The sequence below is a fragment of the Dromaius novaehollandiae genome, chromosome Z (assembly GCF_036370855.1).
Source record: "Dromaius novaehollandiae isolate bDroNov1 chromosome Z, bDroNov1.hap1, whole genome shotgun sequence".
In the NCBI taxonomy this organism is placed as follows: domain Eukaryota; kingdom Metazoa; phylum Chordata; class Aves; order Casuariiformes; family Dromaiidae; genus Dromaius; species Dromaius novaehollandiae.
In genome coordinates, this window is record NC_088132.1 from 4,556,789 (window position 1) to 4,574,408 (window position 17,620).

The following is a 17,620-nucleotide window of genomic DNA, read 5'->3' on the forward strand; positions in this document are numbered from 1 at the left end:
ATAGAAGGCAAATGCTGCTGAATTTGTTCTCTTGATCAGATACCTGACCACACAGGGTCCCTGGGGCATGGCTGCTCCAAAGAATCACTCCTGCCCAGTGCTTGTGCATGGAAGTGAACTGCAGAATGTAGCAGGAAGTCACCAGGCAGCTCTGAGAGATGTCAGACTTGGATACCATTTTAGCAAATCAAACTGTTTCAGGTCTTGCCTTTCAGTACTGGAAATAGTTGCATTTCTTATGGCAAGCTTTAACATAGGCCAATTTTGTTCTTATTGACTTGTACCTTCTTCCCTCTCGGTCTCCTCTCCACTTTTTTCCAACACTGCACCTTACGAAATTTTGAACTAACTGGTTCCTCATCTGCAGATTGATGTGCCCACAGGCAGGCTAGCTCCTCTTTCATGACTTCTAGCAGAGATCGTTGTAGAGTTTCCCCAGTCATCACCTGGAGATGACTCATTGCTTCCATGTCAAAGTCTGGCATCTTAAGCTGGGTGTCAGTGAAACAGATTTAAAGGACTCTAAATTGCAGTCACTCTTAGCATCTTAGCAAGCAGAAACAAAAAAAAAAACACTTGTGCTCGAGGCAATTCTGTGAAGTGTGACTGCTGACTTAGCTATGCCTGAAAGCATGAACACAGCATGAAGCAAAAGTGTGATGTACAAGTGTGATGAAGTGAGCTTTAGCCTGTCTAACAGAGCCAATCACACTATATTGCAATCACAGTGACCTGGGGATCTGCCAAAGCAAGGCAGAGCAGTTACCTGGACTCTTTTTCTCCTCACATCCACATTCCCAACACCTGCCAGATTGGATTCTGTGTCTGCAATGAGGAGGATTTCTCAACACTATAACTTCTAACTGAAAGAAGCAGAAGTACTGCTTATGGAAAAACAAGAACCTTCTTTCATCCTGTATTAAACCTCATGGCAGACACCAGAGTGGATTCATTTTCTAACTTTGGTGGGGAGAATATCCTATACATTTCTGCCTCAGTTTTGCATCAGAACTGCCGGACCTGACATACCTCTCCTTTTTCTGCTTCCGTAACTATTTCTTCCTACTTCCTGCTTCTATGAGGATGAAGAGCAGAGGTGGTGGTCTATCCACAAAAGCATCTGATTGACACTCTGAATCCACTTCTGCTGTATGGTCCCCAGACTTTTGCAAACGCATCTCTAGAAAACAAACATGTGCAGTGACATGACTTCTCTGAAGTAAACCCAAAAACAAAACTCACCTTAAACTGTGCACCAGTTTTCTTCTAGGCCCTCTGGTGTCCTGTTCTGTATAACATCTGTTACACTGATTGATTGGAAATTATTTGAAAAATAACTTCTCAATCAACAGACTTCAGAAGTCAGACTCTAGACTATTAGGTTTCAGCTTAGCTTGAACAGTAGACAGTGAGTAGACATTTGAGGAAAGGGTTTTAGCACACTGCATGTATCCTTTTGCTGCTATTCATGAGAATGCAAAGCACTATATAGCAATATAGCTGAAGTTTCAGTCACACATTTTATTGATCTTATTCAACCATTCTGACTCATTCTTTTGTTCAAAGCCATTAAATTGATTCACAGGCATAAAAAAAACCTATTTAAGGCAATCTAGAACAGAAAGGCCACTTTTCTCCTGGGCAAAGAGTGATGCTTGGACTTTAGATAGCTCAAAAGGATTTGATTTTTCAGGAAGTCCAAAGGACTTCCTTTGGAATGACTAATGAGTTTCTGGATACAGTCAATCATCTCCTCCCCTCCCTCCCCCCAAACATTCCTTATCTTATCAAAAGTCCTTATTTTAAGGTATTAGGACTTGAAATATAGAAGGGCTTGGAAGAACCAGGTAATATTAGGATGCCTTGCATTAAGGTCTTTTTGCTATAGACAGCCATAGAGTATTTTAACAATTCATTAAAGAAATTAAATGAACTCAGTTGTTTGTATTCCAGCACAAGCAGTCCAAGGTGCAAAAGCTTTGTAATTCAGAGAAGTACATAAATGTCAGTTATCTTAAGCAACATGAGGACTTTTAAATTTATGGGAAACAGGAGCCATCTGTTTAGATTCAACAAAGTATGATGAAACATGTGGAGATACAGAAAAAACTTGCCAGAAGTCAGTAACAGAGTTAGCAATGGAAATCTGATAGTTCATCTACACTAAAGCACTTTGTTCAGTAGACCAAATAGTTTATATCTTCTTTGAGCTCAGACTATGCAATATCTTTTTTTTTTCTTTTTTGTACAACAGAAAATACAGGAAGCTAAATATAAGCATCCACATGAAAACAGATATGTCTCAGAAGGAGCATACAAGGCCTGGCAGAGAAGAAGAAGGAATGGGGGTGAGGGGTAACTGTGGAAAACTTCCTCTCATTGTATTCAGATACAGAAGTGTAACAAACACTGGTAGTGAATCCACTGTTTAAAATGCAAACACACCAAAAGTAGTTAATCCAAGAGTTATATCCATCAAATTAGGTAGTCAGAAGGGGATGTCTGTTCTGTCGAATGAAGACAAAGAACTAATCTGAGCCAAGAACAAAACTCATCTGGTCACAAAAAACAATACAACTGAGATTTTATTTTATTGAACAAAATTTTTATACGTTTTTGAATGGCTAGGACCTGTCTAGTGTAAGCAGAGTTTAAAAGCACTAATTTGGGTTCTCAGGGCTCCTTAGCCAACATAGTTGAAGATTCAACACAAAGTAGCTGACTCTGGGATCGCTCTGTAATCTCTTATAGTCACAACATCCGTAAGGTTCTATAGTATCTTTTCAAAGTCTGCATACACCATTTTATTTTCTAGAGAAAAAAGGCGCCTGGAACTTTCAAAAAAAAAAAAAAAGAAAGAAAGAAAGAAAGAAAGAAGGGGAAAGTGGGGAAGGGGAAGGCACAGAAAGGAAGGAGAGAGGCAAGGCAAGACTAGATTGAAAAAAGGCAGGTTCAAAACTATCCAAAGCTATTTACATAGTTATCTCTTTTTAGAAAAGAACAAAAAAGAGAATATATGGCATAGATCAGGAGGGAAAATATATGATGCTGATCAGGAATATCCTCAGGAAGAACTATCAACAACAAATTTGATAGAATAATTGCTAAGAAGCTCCTCAGGTCTTAGTGCAAAATTAAGGTTGTCTTTTACAATAAGGAAGAGGATGTGTCACCTATTTCTATGACGATATGTTGGAAGGCATCTGGATCAGTAATCCCACACCTCTCCAGACTCAAGAAGAGGCAAATGAGTGTTTTAAACTAAATTTGAAATCAGAGATCTTAAGGGCTTGAAGCCAACCTGGAAAAGTGTCTGCAACAGTGTGTAACTGTGATTAGTGAACTCAGATATTGTTTTTTATTGTGTCTGTTTTTTTTTTCCCTGCATTCCTCTGTCTCAGCCTCCATGGAAGATGTGCTCAACTACTTTTAGTTTTTTTGTACTCAGACCACAATAGAAGAAGAGAGAACGACATTTGCCAAGGATATGGGAAATGGTTCTGTGAAGAAAAGTCAAAGAGAAAGGCAAGAGCTATTCCAGAAAAGAGTGATCTCTAGAGTAAAAAAAGGGTCTTTGCTGAAAGGACTGGCATAGTCACAGAGTGCTCTAGAGGATTACAGCCTCACAAAGGAGGAACTGAGACACAAACTGTTTTTCTTAGCTGTTGCATGTCTTGTCAGTACAAGAAGAAAACACATATACTCACATTTCTTCTCAGGAGAAAGAGTTCTTAGTTCTTGTCAACTATATGTAACATTTGTCAGATAGAGATTGAAGCCTCCAGACTTCAGCTTCAGGAATGATTACACTGTTCCAAAACACATGAATGAAGACATCAAAACAGAGCCATCAGGAAAAGAGGATGTACCACCATCTGAAGGAAAGCCTGAAAGGCAACCATATAGAACAAGGTAACAAAAAGAGATAAAGTCAGAGTGGGAATAGCCACACTGAGGAGTCTAAAACGTGAAATAGAACAAAATATAATAGAAGCTTGATATGGTTCTTCAGCATTATGATAAAATTTATTTTAGCTACAGAATAGTGTGAGATTCCCAGGTTACTTATTTCACACACACACTTACCTATTAGATGTTTCTAGTAGACAGAAATATCTACTATGTTTCTGTTTCTTTTTTTTTTTCTATTGTTTTACAATTAGAGAATTAGAGATTCGTTTAGGTAGGAAGGGACCTTTGAAGGTCATCTATTCCAATCCTGCTCAAAGCAGAGTCAGTCAGATCAGATTGCTGAGTGGTGTTTTGAATATCTGATATATGTATTTTTTGTTACCATTTCTTTACAAGCTGAGAGGTTATTTATTGGTTAGCCCCAGTAAATATTTTTGTACAGCAAATTTCTGCAGCTTAAATAGCTCATTTTCCAGAATCCATGTATGGAATCGTGTTGGATGCATATCAATGGTTACAATAAAATCACAGAAAAATAAAGTAAACTGTGAATACAAATGCAATTTTAGAGGAGTAGTTTATCTCCTGGTTTTGTATTCTTCCAGCACACAAAATTGAGAGAGATAAATTTTGCTGGTATTGATCTCAATGCTCAGTCATAAAAAATTAAAAGTTATCTCTCAGTAAAAAAAGAAACAAATGTTTTCCATTTTATTTAGAGAGCTCTTGAGTACTTGTGTGAATGCAATTCATAACATTAATAAAATCCTGTTGCCTTTTTAATTTTTTTTTTTATTATTCTTGGACTTAATAAAATGCTCTGTAGGGCTCTTACGTGCCTTGCCTGCCCTTAAATACACTTGAATATTTAACTAAATGTCTACAGATATATGCCACCACATCCAGAACCCCAGCTCTGTTCTTAGACAAAGGGCCTATACTGAAGCAAAGTGGAATCAGTGGAAGTTTGTCCTCCGCTTCAGCAAAAACAGAACAAAGGGAAATAACTCTCCCTGAGTGGTGGTAGGAACTGGACAATTCGCTGAGCAGGCTACTGAGTTGGAGAATATGGTTAGTTTCTTTCTTTCTTTTTTTTTTAATGGCCAATTTAAGGAATGCCTACTTTTATGTAAATATTCTCATTCACTCCAGCAGGGTGAAAGGGTCTTTAAAAAACGATGTTACTACCAAGGATAATAGATGTAGAAGTGCTATGATCTACATGAAGTTAATCACTGTATCAGATGATGAACTACATGTCCACAGTAATGAGCTGTGAAATCATAGGCAGTGAAGATAGAAATGAAAATCATGTCCCCAGTAAAATACAAGCGCCAAGGTACCCTAAGAAGTCAATGCTCTCTCAGATATTATCATGGATATCTAATAAGGATCAGCTGTCATACTGGCACAGTAATGTTACTGCCTCCAAAAATTTAACAATAACAAGAATACTTCCTGTCCTCATAAATCCAGAAGCTAATCTTAGCCATTGTTGATGTTGCCACAAAGTGCTTATCACTAGAAAAGCAAGACAATTTGTTAACTGTGGAGATGCACGTTGCTGGACAGGAAATGCGTACATCATGTAAAAGTAACTCAGAGACATAGTTGTACTGTTAAGTTGAAAATGACTGATGAAATTTGGTGGACGTACAGACTGCAGGGATTCAACAGACAGTGAAAGGTGCTTGGAGTGACAACCTGAAGGTTGAATGAAAATAAGTATCAGATGATTGTGTAGTTATGTTTCTGCTCTTGGCACACCACACAGCCATCAGGCACTTAGAATTTCAGTGTGGAGAACAGTTCTTGGAGACAGATGTTGAGGAGCCTGTCCAAATGTCCTGTGTCCACGGACATAGTGATTTGCTTTAAAAAAACATTTAAAACGGCTTGAGATGCCATAAATTGCAGCCTAAGAGAGATCGTGTCACTGTGAGATCTAACGATCTTATTGACTGTCTGAGCTAACATAACTGACCAGTACACTCTATTAGCAGGTTGCAAATGTGAAACAAACTTCAGGCTGGGAGCCTGAGCCTGAGCCTGCCCTCACACAGACATTATGGCTAATCAAGAAAGTCATAACCCTGCAGGCATGGTAATTATATCCCCCTACATTCACCTGTCCAAACTCTAAAATTATCTTATTTTTGTCAACTTCAATTAAACCTAGCTTTACTAAACATGATGGAATTGCTAAATACTTCCTTTAGCTGCCAGTATATAGCAGAAGTGGGAAGAAATCACACTGACTACAGCTTTTGGGAAGACAACTAACTAAATGCAGGTTACAATGCCTTTATCACCTCCAGCACTAATTACAATTTGAACTACAATGTGACAGAAACAGACAATCAACCGATGCAAACCAGCTGGGGAGTTCTGGTTCTACAAGCTAATGAGCTTCAGGAGCACATTATAGAATAAATAAATTAAAAACACAATGGCACAGCTTCCATATTTTTTCATCTAATTTGAGCCATAAAGCTCAAAACATCTCTGAAATTTGCATGTATACAGTTAATCACATTACAAATTATTTTTCTATGTAAGTGATTGTTTATGTGTTGTTTTTCATTAAGTGTTCTATTAAAGTAGAACTTTACCAATTTATCACCAAAATCTTATTACAGCAGTATACTTCTCACTGTTCAAGACGAAGCTTTGCAAACACAGAGACTGGCATATCAATTAATTCACAACTCCAACTGAACTGGTTTGTTTCTGAACGTATGTGACAGCACCATCCATATTCTCCAGTGATGTTATTTGCAAAAGTCTATTTTGATTTGCCAGATATTCACAAGTCAGTGGGAAAATCCCAAGAAATCAATGCAAACAGTTCTAAATCTGCACTCAGACTCAGTAGGCAGAGATCAGAAGATCTCTGTAGATCATCTCAGATCATGACAGACCAGATCCATCTAGCCAGGGGCAGTGCTGGTGACCCATACTGTAATTGATGTACACTAGCATGCACAAGAATGGAAAAGCTCATTATGACGAAAGACCTTAAAATACTCAGTACTGTGAGAACTTAAAAGAAAACACACACAATGTAGTTAAAAAACTGGTAAATAGCTTCCTCTGCTCTAGCTTTCTGTTGCCTTTAAGGACAGCTGTATGTTATGCATGAACATACAGACAGCTTGCTTGCAGGGAGCACCATTCATCCTTTCCACTGAAATAAAATACTGCTTGGATGTTTAGTTTATATGAAAGGTTTGTTTTGCTTGCTGTTTCTGATATACCCTTGCAGGATTGGTAGTTAGGGCACACAAACTATGGGAGGTCTATGCCCCTCTGGTAACACGTCTAAACAGCATTCATATATCTTCACAGGTCTTTCAAACACAGATTACAGGTGCCTTCCTCTCACTTGGCCCAGTTAGACCCAACGTCCCTAAATCAGTGCTGAATCTACTAAATGTCCTTTAGCACTTCAAAAACACTCAGTTTCAGAGCCACTACTGAGAAGTAAAAAAAAACCTCACAGTTGCTTTTTCTGGCCAGTAACTGCAAAACCAAGTAACAAATAGACTCTGTAAAAAAAGATCTCTAAAAGGTAGGCTCACACTTTACTCTGTCAGTAAAGGACAATGGCAGATCTACTGAAAACGTTTCAGAACATTGCATGCTGATTTGGCCTACCTGAAGCATATACACACAAATAAGGAAATGCTAAGAGGACAGTATGATGGGCAAAGCTCTCACACTTTTCCTATGAAATCAGCACAGCCAGGCATCCATGTGAGCTGCCTGAAAACTAATGCACGCAGCATGGGGAACAAACAGGAGTGACTGCAGAGCTATGATCCCATTGGGATTGTGGCAATATGGTGGGATAGCTTGCTGTAGTGCAGCAGTAGATGGATAGAGGTTCTCTAGGAAGGATAGTTAGGAAACATGAAGAAGGGGAATAGCTCTTTATGTGAGAGAGCAGTGGCAATGCATGGAGCTCTGCCTGGAAACAGTTGAGAGCTGATGGGTCAGAATTAGTGGGCAAATGAACATGAGCAATGTTCTTCTGGGTGTCTGTAATAGACTAGCTGATCAGGAAGAAGTAGATGAGACCTTTTCCAGGCCCTGGTCATCACAGAAGACTTTAACCACCCCAGTGTCTTCTGGAGGGTCATCACAGCAGGATACAAGCAGTCCAGGAAGTTTCTGGAGTACATCGATGACAACTTCCTAACACAGGTGATCAAGGACTGATGAGAAGAAGCACTCTGCTGGACCTCATATTTACAAACAAGGAGCGCTGGTCAGAAAGCTGAAGTTCAGGGCAGTCCTGGCTGCACTGACCATGAGATGGAGTTCAGGATCCTGCAAGGTGGGAACAAGGTAAATAACAGGATCATAACACTGGACTTCCCACATGCAAGAAGTGAAGCACAGGTGGCAAGAGGCTGGCATGGATAAACAAACAGCTCATGCCTAAACTCAAACATAAAAAGGAACTGTACAAGAGGTATACATCCAAAAAGGGACTGGTGCCACAGAAGTGCAGAGACTGTCTGAGCATGCAGGTATAGGGGTCAGGAAGATAAGTGCCCCTATGGAGTTGAATCTGGCAAAGAGTGTAAAGGACAACAAGGTACACTTACAGTACCTCAGCAGCAAAAGAGAGACTAAGGAAAACATGGTCTCACTGCTGAATGGGACAGGGGAACTAGTTACAAAGAACATGCGAAAGATTAAGTTACTCAGTGCCTTCTTCACCTCTGTTTACACAGGTGAGACTTACTTTTAGCAATCCCAGGACCCTGAGACCAGAAAGAAGGTCTGGAGCAAAGGAAGGATAGGATCCTTTGGTGGAGCATGATGAGGTTAGGGAACATTTAAACATACTGGACATACACAAGTCTATGAGACCTAACAGGATGCATCCACAAATGCTGAGGAAGCTGAGCAATGTCGTTGCAAGGCCACTCTTGATAATCTATCAAAAATGATGTTGATGGGAGGAGTCTCCTGAGTACTGGAAGAAAGCAAATGTCACTTCTCTCTTCAAGATGGCAAGAAGGAGGATCTAGGAAACTGCAGGCTGGTCAGCCTCACCTCAATGACTGGGAAAGTGATGGAACAAATTGTTCTGGAAATCATTTCAAAACATACCAAGGATAGAAAATAATAATGAGTAGTCAGCATGGATTAATGAAAGAGAAATCATACCTGACCAACCTGACAGCCTTTTAGGATGTAATGACTGGTGGATGAGAAGAGAACAATGAATATTGTTTATCTCGACCCTAAGAATGCTTTTGACGCTGCTTCCCATTACATCCTCATAGACAAGCTGATGATGTACAGGGTAGGCAAATGTTCACTGAGGCATATTGAAAACTGTCTGAACTGGTGGGGTTAGCACAAAGTCCGGCTGGAGGCCAGTCAAAAGAGGCCTCTCCTAGGGGTGAAACTGGCTCCAATATTGTTTAACATCTTCATTAATGACCTGGATGATGAAATCAAATGCACCTTCAGCAGGCCTGCAGATGATATAAAACTGGGAGTGGCTGATGCACCAAACCATTGTGCTTCTATTCAGAGACATCTTGACAGACTGGGGAATTGATCATATGAAGTCCTGCACTTGGAGAGGAATCACACCATGCACCACAGCACACTAGGGACTGACAGATAGGAAAGCAGCTTTGCAGAGAAGGACCTGGGAATCCTGGTGGACAACAAATTAACCATGAGCCAGAAATATGCCAAGAAGCCAATGAGCTGCATTAGGGAGACTGTTGTTAACAGATCAAGAGAGGTGCTCTTTCCCCTCTACTCAGCCCTGGTGAGGCCACATCTGGAGTACTGTGTCCAGTTCTGGGCTCCCCAATACAAGAGAGACATGGAGCTACTGGAGCAAGTCCAGTGGAGGGATACTAAGATGGTGAAGGGACTGGAGCATCTCTCCTATGAGGAGAGTCTGTGAGAACCGGGACTCTTTAGCCTAGAGAAGAGAAAGCTCAGGTGCTATATTATCAAGATAGGGGCCAAACTGTGCCCAGTGACAGGATAAAGGGCACTGGACACAAACTGAAATACTGTAAATACTGTTCAAACATAAGAAAACACCTTTTCACTGTGTGGGTTGGTGAACATCAGAACAGGTTAGCCAGAGAAGCTGTGGAGTCTCTATCGTTGGAGATACTCCAAACCCGACTGGACAAAATCCTGGGCAACCTGCTCTAGCTGACTCTGCTTAAGCATAGCGGGGGTTGGACTGGGCAATCTCCAGAGGTCCCTTTCAACTCCAAATATTCTGTGATGCTGTTTGTAGTGAGAACACCTGTGGACGATATGCTGAGGAGTCAGGTGACTGGCCAAGTACATGATAGGAGACCAAGAGTGTGCTCTCTACACAGTGATTGAAAACCTGCCAAGGCCAGACATGCATATTCAGTTTTGTCAACATCTAGATGCTTCCAAGTAGCTACTCCAGGCTAGCACAATTGAGATAAGGAAATAATTCTAGTAGGTAAACAGGGCTCTTAGGATACACAAAGTGAGTCCCACCTGGGCATCTAACCCATGCATCCAGCAGCCTCCCATCAGCAACCCCTATGTGGGGGTTTTGGGGCTCCACATTCAGCTTGGAGTATAAGTCCTTCATTAAATCTGCTCTGTTTAACCCCCCACCCATACCTGAGAGGTAAAGAGAATTAACTCTTTTTTCCCAGCTGGGAAATAAAGACAAGCTCATAGGACAGGAAGTTTTGAGAAGGAATAAATTACAGAGCTGTAAGATGCAGAAAGAACTTGTTCTTTTACTGCCAAGTGAACCTTAACTACAGCAAGGCACTTACTTACATACCAGAATAGCCTTTCTGTGGGAGCTATATCCAGGCTTATTCTTCACAAACATATCCATGACATTATTTTAACAAAGCCAAAGTAAATTCTCTTTTTAGAAAAAGGCCTAAAGCATCCAAATGAAAGACCAGAGTTTTCAAGCTCCTTTTGTAAACAACAAATGCTGAGTTTTTCCAAATCTAGACAATAAGAATTTCAAAGGTTCCCAATAACTTTGTGTTAACTTTCTATCAGCAATTTCTGGTCTCATCTAATCTGCATTAATTTTAATCAGTATGTCCCTTTTACTTGCCTATTTAGGATGAAGTCATTAAACTTTTTACAAAAGGTTACAACACCATGGAAGTATTTGAACATTACTAATCATATTTGGGAGAAATAGTTTTCTTTCTCTAGAAGAAAAAAAAGTGGGACACATAAAAATGTTCTCAAACACTAACAGGTAGTACTTCATTTGTGGCATTCTGTAACCCAGAACATTACAGATATGATAATTTCCATGTGACGTAGAAGAAAAATCCTCAGTTCATTTTGGATATGAATGTGTGAGATAAGTGCCTGAGGTTTATTTTTTCTAAGTTCAAGTTTTTGCCATAAACAGAAAGGCAGAAGAAATCACCAGAAGACTTGCTGGAAAGTTAAGTTTTTGCAATTATTTGTACTCCAATATTAAACAAAACTAGAGTACAGAAAGCTAAATACAGAAAGCTTGGTATAAAAATTTTAGGAATTCTCATTAATGAAAGGAACTAATGAACTGTTTTGCTTCAGACATGAGGCTACAGCCCATGTAACAAGGCAAACTTTTGTTCAACAAAACATGCAAGTGATGTAAGCCAATAATGCCCTAATTAGCCAAATGTTTATCCCATTTATTAACAGTTTTCCTAACTAAAAAAAACTTGCTGTCTCTGGGTAATCATGGGATATCTGTCTTGCACATTCTTACTGCTTTAGTACAAGTGAATCCAAAGATCTTTGACTTATGGTTCAATCTCATGCTATTTGAAAGTTTTCCTAAATATATGATTGGGCATTAACTGAATCAATCTACTTACTGAATTCTAAAATCTAAGCCTTAGTGAAAGTTAGAGCTCCAATAAGCATGTTACCTAGCAAATGAAAAGGAAGTACAACATACAAAAAAAAAAAAAAAAAAAAAAAAAAAAAAAAAAGTCTCACTGTGAAACTACAGTGCAGGACAAGAGAATTCAATTATACCAAGATAAATGTTATTTCTGCTAGTACTAATAACCAGTCTGTTTCTTGACAGCACATTCTGACAGCCACCACACACTCACAATTTCATGTTAATGAAACAGTGTTTATTGCCAATGTCTTATGGCAGCATTTTTGCTAAGTACTGTGCCTAAATATAAAATCAAGACACAGGAGAGCATTTAGTCAAATTAGGCATTTGTTTAATCTCCAAATTATGGTAATCTAACCTAATATAATTTAGAGAAAATGATAATGTAGTCATATTTTAAGTGGTATGAAAGTATTTGAGTTAATTCTTGTTCTGTGTTTAGGGAATTAAAAAGAACTCCAGAAATTACACTGATGTGTTATGAGTGTGTCATTCAGTATTGTGTGCTCTTCAGTACCGAACTTCTGAAATGTGGTGGTGATTATTTTGTGTCTAGCTCCATACAGATTTTCTTTTCTATAATGGATAATCATTAAAGTCACGAGAACAGTATCAGTGGAAAGAACAACAGAATATCGGAACATTTGTAGTTCAAATCTTTCTAGTGCAAGTAGTGGGTAAGTAACACTGGTGATGTATTAACAGTTTATATAGTCTGGAATATTATATCCAGTTCATCTTCTCAGTTGCTGTTTTATCATTACAAATCAACAGATATATGCGAAAGGCCTGCCATAAACTTTAATCCTAAAGAAAATCCTCTGTCTTCTAAACTACACCAGTCCCTCCCAGGCCACTTGTTCTAAAACATGTAGTATTTGTGGTGGTGAAGAGGCATAATTTAAGCTTTTCCTCTATAATCACTTAAACTAATTCTGTACATAAATATGCTTTTTCTCATTCAGAGCATGATCCTGATTTATGCCATTTATTGTCACAGGATAATAAGGTTGAAAGGGAACTATAAAGATCATCTACTCTATCTCTTTGCATAAGGACAGCTCAGAAATACAAATTTAATTCCTGACAGCTGCTTGTACAAGTTACTCTTAGAGAAACTCCAAATCATTCTCAGACCGTTTATTCTAGTGCTTTTTTATCCACCATTGAGGCAGCTTTCCTTATGCCTGATCTCCCTGTCTTTTTTCTATACCCAGTATTCCCTATCCTGTACAGGCATATCTCGTCTTATTGGGCTTCGCTTTATTGCACTTCAAAGATATTGCAGTCTTTACAAATTGAAGGTTTGTGACAACCCTGCCCGAGCAAGTCTATCAGCACCATTTTTCCAACAGCATGTGCTCATTTTGTGTCTCTGTGTCGCATTTTGGTAATTCTTACAGTATTTCAAACTTTTGCATTATTATTATATCTGTTATGGTGAGTTGTGATTAGTGATCTTTGATGTTACTATTGTATTTGTTTTGGGGTGCCACGAACCACACCCATATAAGACAGTGAATTTAATTGACAAATGTGTGTATTCTGACTGCTCTGCCAACCAGCCATTACCCCATCTCTCTCCCTTTCCTCGGGCCTCTCTATTCCCTGAGACACAGCAATATTGAAATTATGCCAATTAATAGCCCTACAATGGCCTCTAAGTGTTCAAGTGAAAGGAAGAGTCGCACATCTCACTTTATATCAAAAGCTAGATTAAGCTTAGTCAGGAAGGCATGTTGAAAGCTGAGATAGGTCAAAAGCTAGGCCTCTTGCACCAAACAGTTAGCCAAGTTGTGAATGCAAAGGAAAAGTTCTTGAAGGAAATTAAAAGTGCTATTCCAGTGGACACACGAATGATAAGAAAGAGAAACAGCCTCATTGCTGATATGGAGAAAGTTTTAGTGGTCTGCATAGAAGATCAAACCAGCCATGACATTCCCTTAAGCCAAAGCCAAATCCAGAGCAAGGCTCTATCTCTTCAATTCTATGAAGGCTGAGAGAAGTGAGGAAGCTGCAGAAGAAAAGTTTGAAGCTAGCAGAGGTTGGTTCATGAGGTTTAAGCAAAGAAGCCATCTCCATAACAAAAAAGTGGAAGGTTAAGCAAGTGCTGATGTAGAAGCTGCAGTAAGTTATCCAGAAGATAACTGATGAAGGTGACTAAACATCAGATTTTCAATGTAGATGAAACAGCCTTATGTTGGAGGAAGATGTGATCTAGGACTTTCCTAGCCGGAGAGGAGAAGTCAATGCCTGGCCTCAAAGCTTCAAAGGACAGGCTGACTCTCTTGTTAGTGGCTAATGCAGCTGATGATTTTAAGTTGAAGCCAATGCTCATTTACCAGTCCAAGAATCCTAGGAACCTTAAGAAGTATACTAAATCTGCTCTGCCTGTGCTCCATAAATGGAACAACAAAACCTGGATGACAGCACATCTGTTTACAACATGGTTTACTGAATGAATATTTTAAGCCCACTGTTGAGACCAACTGCTCAGAAAGAAAAGATTCCTTTCAAAATACTACTGCTCATGACAATGCACCTGGTCACCCAAGAGCTCTGATGGAGATTAATGTTGTTTTTATGCATGCTAACACAACATCCATTCTGCAACCCATGGATCAAGGAGTAATTTTGACTTTCAAGTCTTATTATTTAAGAAATGCATTTCATAAGGCTATAGCTGCCGTAGATAGTGATTCCTCTGATGAATCTGGGCAAAGTAAATTGAAAGCCTTCTGGAAAGGATTCAGCATTCTAGATGCCATTAAGAACAGCCGTGATTCATGAGAGGAGGTCAAAATATCAATGTTAATAGGAGTTTGGAAGAAGCTGATTCCAACCTTCATGGATGATTTTGAGGGGTTTGAGACCAGTGGAGGAAGTAACTGCAGATGTGGTGGAAATAGCAAGAGAACTAGAATTAGCAGCGGAGCCTGAAGATGTGACTGAATTGCTGCAATCTTATGATAAAACCTTAATGGATGAGGAGTTCTTAGAGACGAGTAAAGTGGTTTCTTGAGATGGAATCTACTGGTGAAGATGCTGTGAACACCATTGAAATGATAACAAAGGATTTAGAATATTACATAAACTTAGTTGACAAAGCAGCGGCAGAGTTTGAGAGGACTGATTTCCATTTTCAAAGAAGTTCTATTGTGGGTAAAATGTTATCAAAGACCATTGCATGCTACAGAGAAATCCTTCGTGAAAGGAAGAGCCAATTGATGCGGCAAACTTCATCATTCCCTATTTTAAGAAATTGCCACAGTCACCCTGGCCTTCAGCAACCACCACCCTGATCAGTCAGCAGCCATCAACATTAAGGCATGACCCTCCATCAGCAAAAAGATTACGACTTGCTGAAGGCTCAGATGATGGTTAGCATGTTTTTGTAATAAAGTAATTTTTAATTAAGATATGTACATTTTTTTAGGCATAATGCTATTGCATATTTAAAAGACTACAGTATAGTGTAAAAATAAATTTTATATGCATTGGGAAACCAAAAAAATCATGTGATTCACTTTGTTGTGAAATTTGCTTTATTGCAGTGGTCTGGAACCAAACCCGCCATGTCTACAAGATATGCCTGTATTCAGCTTTCCCTTCTATATCACATTTACTGTACATCTGATATTATTATTCTCCTTCAGATTCTCTTGTTTGGTTTTTAAGTTTCTTGGAGGGCAGTACCTGAAACTGGATGCTTCATATCAACTGGAAGCTCTTTAATGCTGATTTGAGTGTAAGGGTTGATTCACCTGTTTTACCAGCTCTTTCTGCTTAGATGTACCACCACGGCATATGCCAGCTTTCTGAGAGACAGCTGTTTGCAAAGCTTTTGAGTGCAGCTGTTTGACTCTATGGGGTTATCACCACTTAACTTTACGGTAACTCTATTGAGCACATTTCTTTGATTGGGGTCAAGTACACAAGTGTGGCATATGACAACATGGACCTCAGATAGGGTGGTGCAAGAGGTCTTGTTTATTGAAAACACAATGGCTGGTTATATAGCAACCAAGCCCAGCGAATCCTTCCGCGTGTCTCCTGTGCATTGTGGCATCTTGTGATAGGTAGGAAGGCATATCCAGATCCCTGGCAGGCGGGCAGGAAGGCACACCGTGATCACTGGCACGTAGGCAGCAGGGCACATCGTGATCACTGGCAACTCATGTGCACACATCTGGCTACAGATCATAGTCACCACATCATCACTTTCTGCCTTAGAAATTCTCTGCTGTCTTACACAGCATCATCCTATCTTGGTCCCCAACATATCCCCCCTTTTTATTTAAGCTAAATATTGCCAGTGCAGTGTGTATTTGTACAACAAGTACTTGATGCAAAGCCCTTCGAGTCATTCTCTGCATAAGGCTTATTAAGCAGGGGCGATAAATAGCTAGGGCTAGAAATCTTAGCAAGATTACCAATCCACAGGCTAGTACCTTCTTAACCCACAACCTTAAACCTAACGTCCAGTCCTATCCCTCAAAAGGGTTCCACCCTGATTCTATCTACAACTTATTAGTAAGGTTGTGTAGTCGCCATAAGCTTTTATGAATTGACATTGACTCTGCACGAGGCAGGCAGATATTGCCAGAAAATACCCTGAAATGGGCTCATCTTAACTGGTTCCCAGTCCTCATTTGGTGTTTTGAGGAATGCATCAACAGGTCAAATCAGCCATGCAGGTATCCAAAGAGGCCCATTACCTGTGGAGACACAAGCATAACCTTTCCCCCATGTTATTAAGTCTACTGGTTCACTCCACTGACCCGTTTCCAGGTTCTTGTAGCAAACCCGAGGTCATTCTCACCCTGCAGGACATGAGAAATGCTTATTAACTGCACTTTGGTCCATGTAATGGTTTAGAAAGTTGAGAACATATAAGGCTTTCCATAGCTGCTCTTGTGGGGAGGTACCGGGGCTATTCCCCCTTTTTTGTTTTTCAAGCATGTTTTTTAGAGTACAGTGGGTACGTTCCACTATTGCCTGGCCAGCTGGGGAATAGGGAATTGTGTTACCATATCGTCACTTTCTGCCTTAGAGATTCTCTGCTGTCTTACACAGCGTCATCCTATCTTGGTCCCCAGCACACAAGGGTAAATGGAGAAGCAGAATCAGAAGACTAGAAAGAGAAAAGATGCTTACTTCTGTTAGATATAGAAAACAAGGCCACTCTAGCCTTCACAGTTCACAGCAGGTGAGCTTTAAGCATCTTTTCAAGAAAAAGTTTATTTCTCCTATAATAATACACAGTAACTTTCAAGTCAAAATTTGAAACTGATCAATTATGCAAGAAAAGCTGCACAGTACAACAATGGAGTAAAATAAGAAACAATAAATACAGCTAAAGTAGCTATTTAAATAATCAAAACCAGATAGACTTTTGACTTTTCTGCAAATTGTAATTGGGCATAACTGAGCACTAACACTCTAACATGTTAGACTTTGAGAAATGTGAGAAAATGATGATAAATTAGCCTTTGATACATATATTTTAAATCTGGGCATCTCACAATTATGCTGAAAAACAGTTATCTCCTCAGTACTCTTTTTATGCCTGTACTGCATACAAACCCAGCAATAAATGAAACTGCTTCCTCCAAACAAAGTGCATCGGAAATTACTGGAAATCAAACTCATGTCTGAAATTCTATCAGGTTATCTGATTAGTGGAAATTCAGCATGAAAGATAAAAACAAGAAACAAAGAAAGTAATACACTGACTATGCTGATACACAAATCCTAACAAGTAGTAAATAACAGAGGAACACCTTCCTTAGAGGA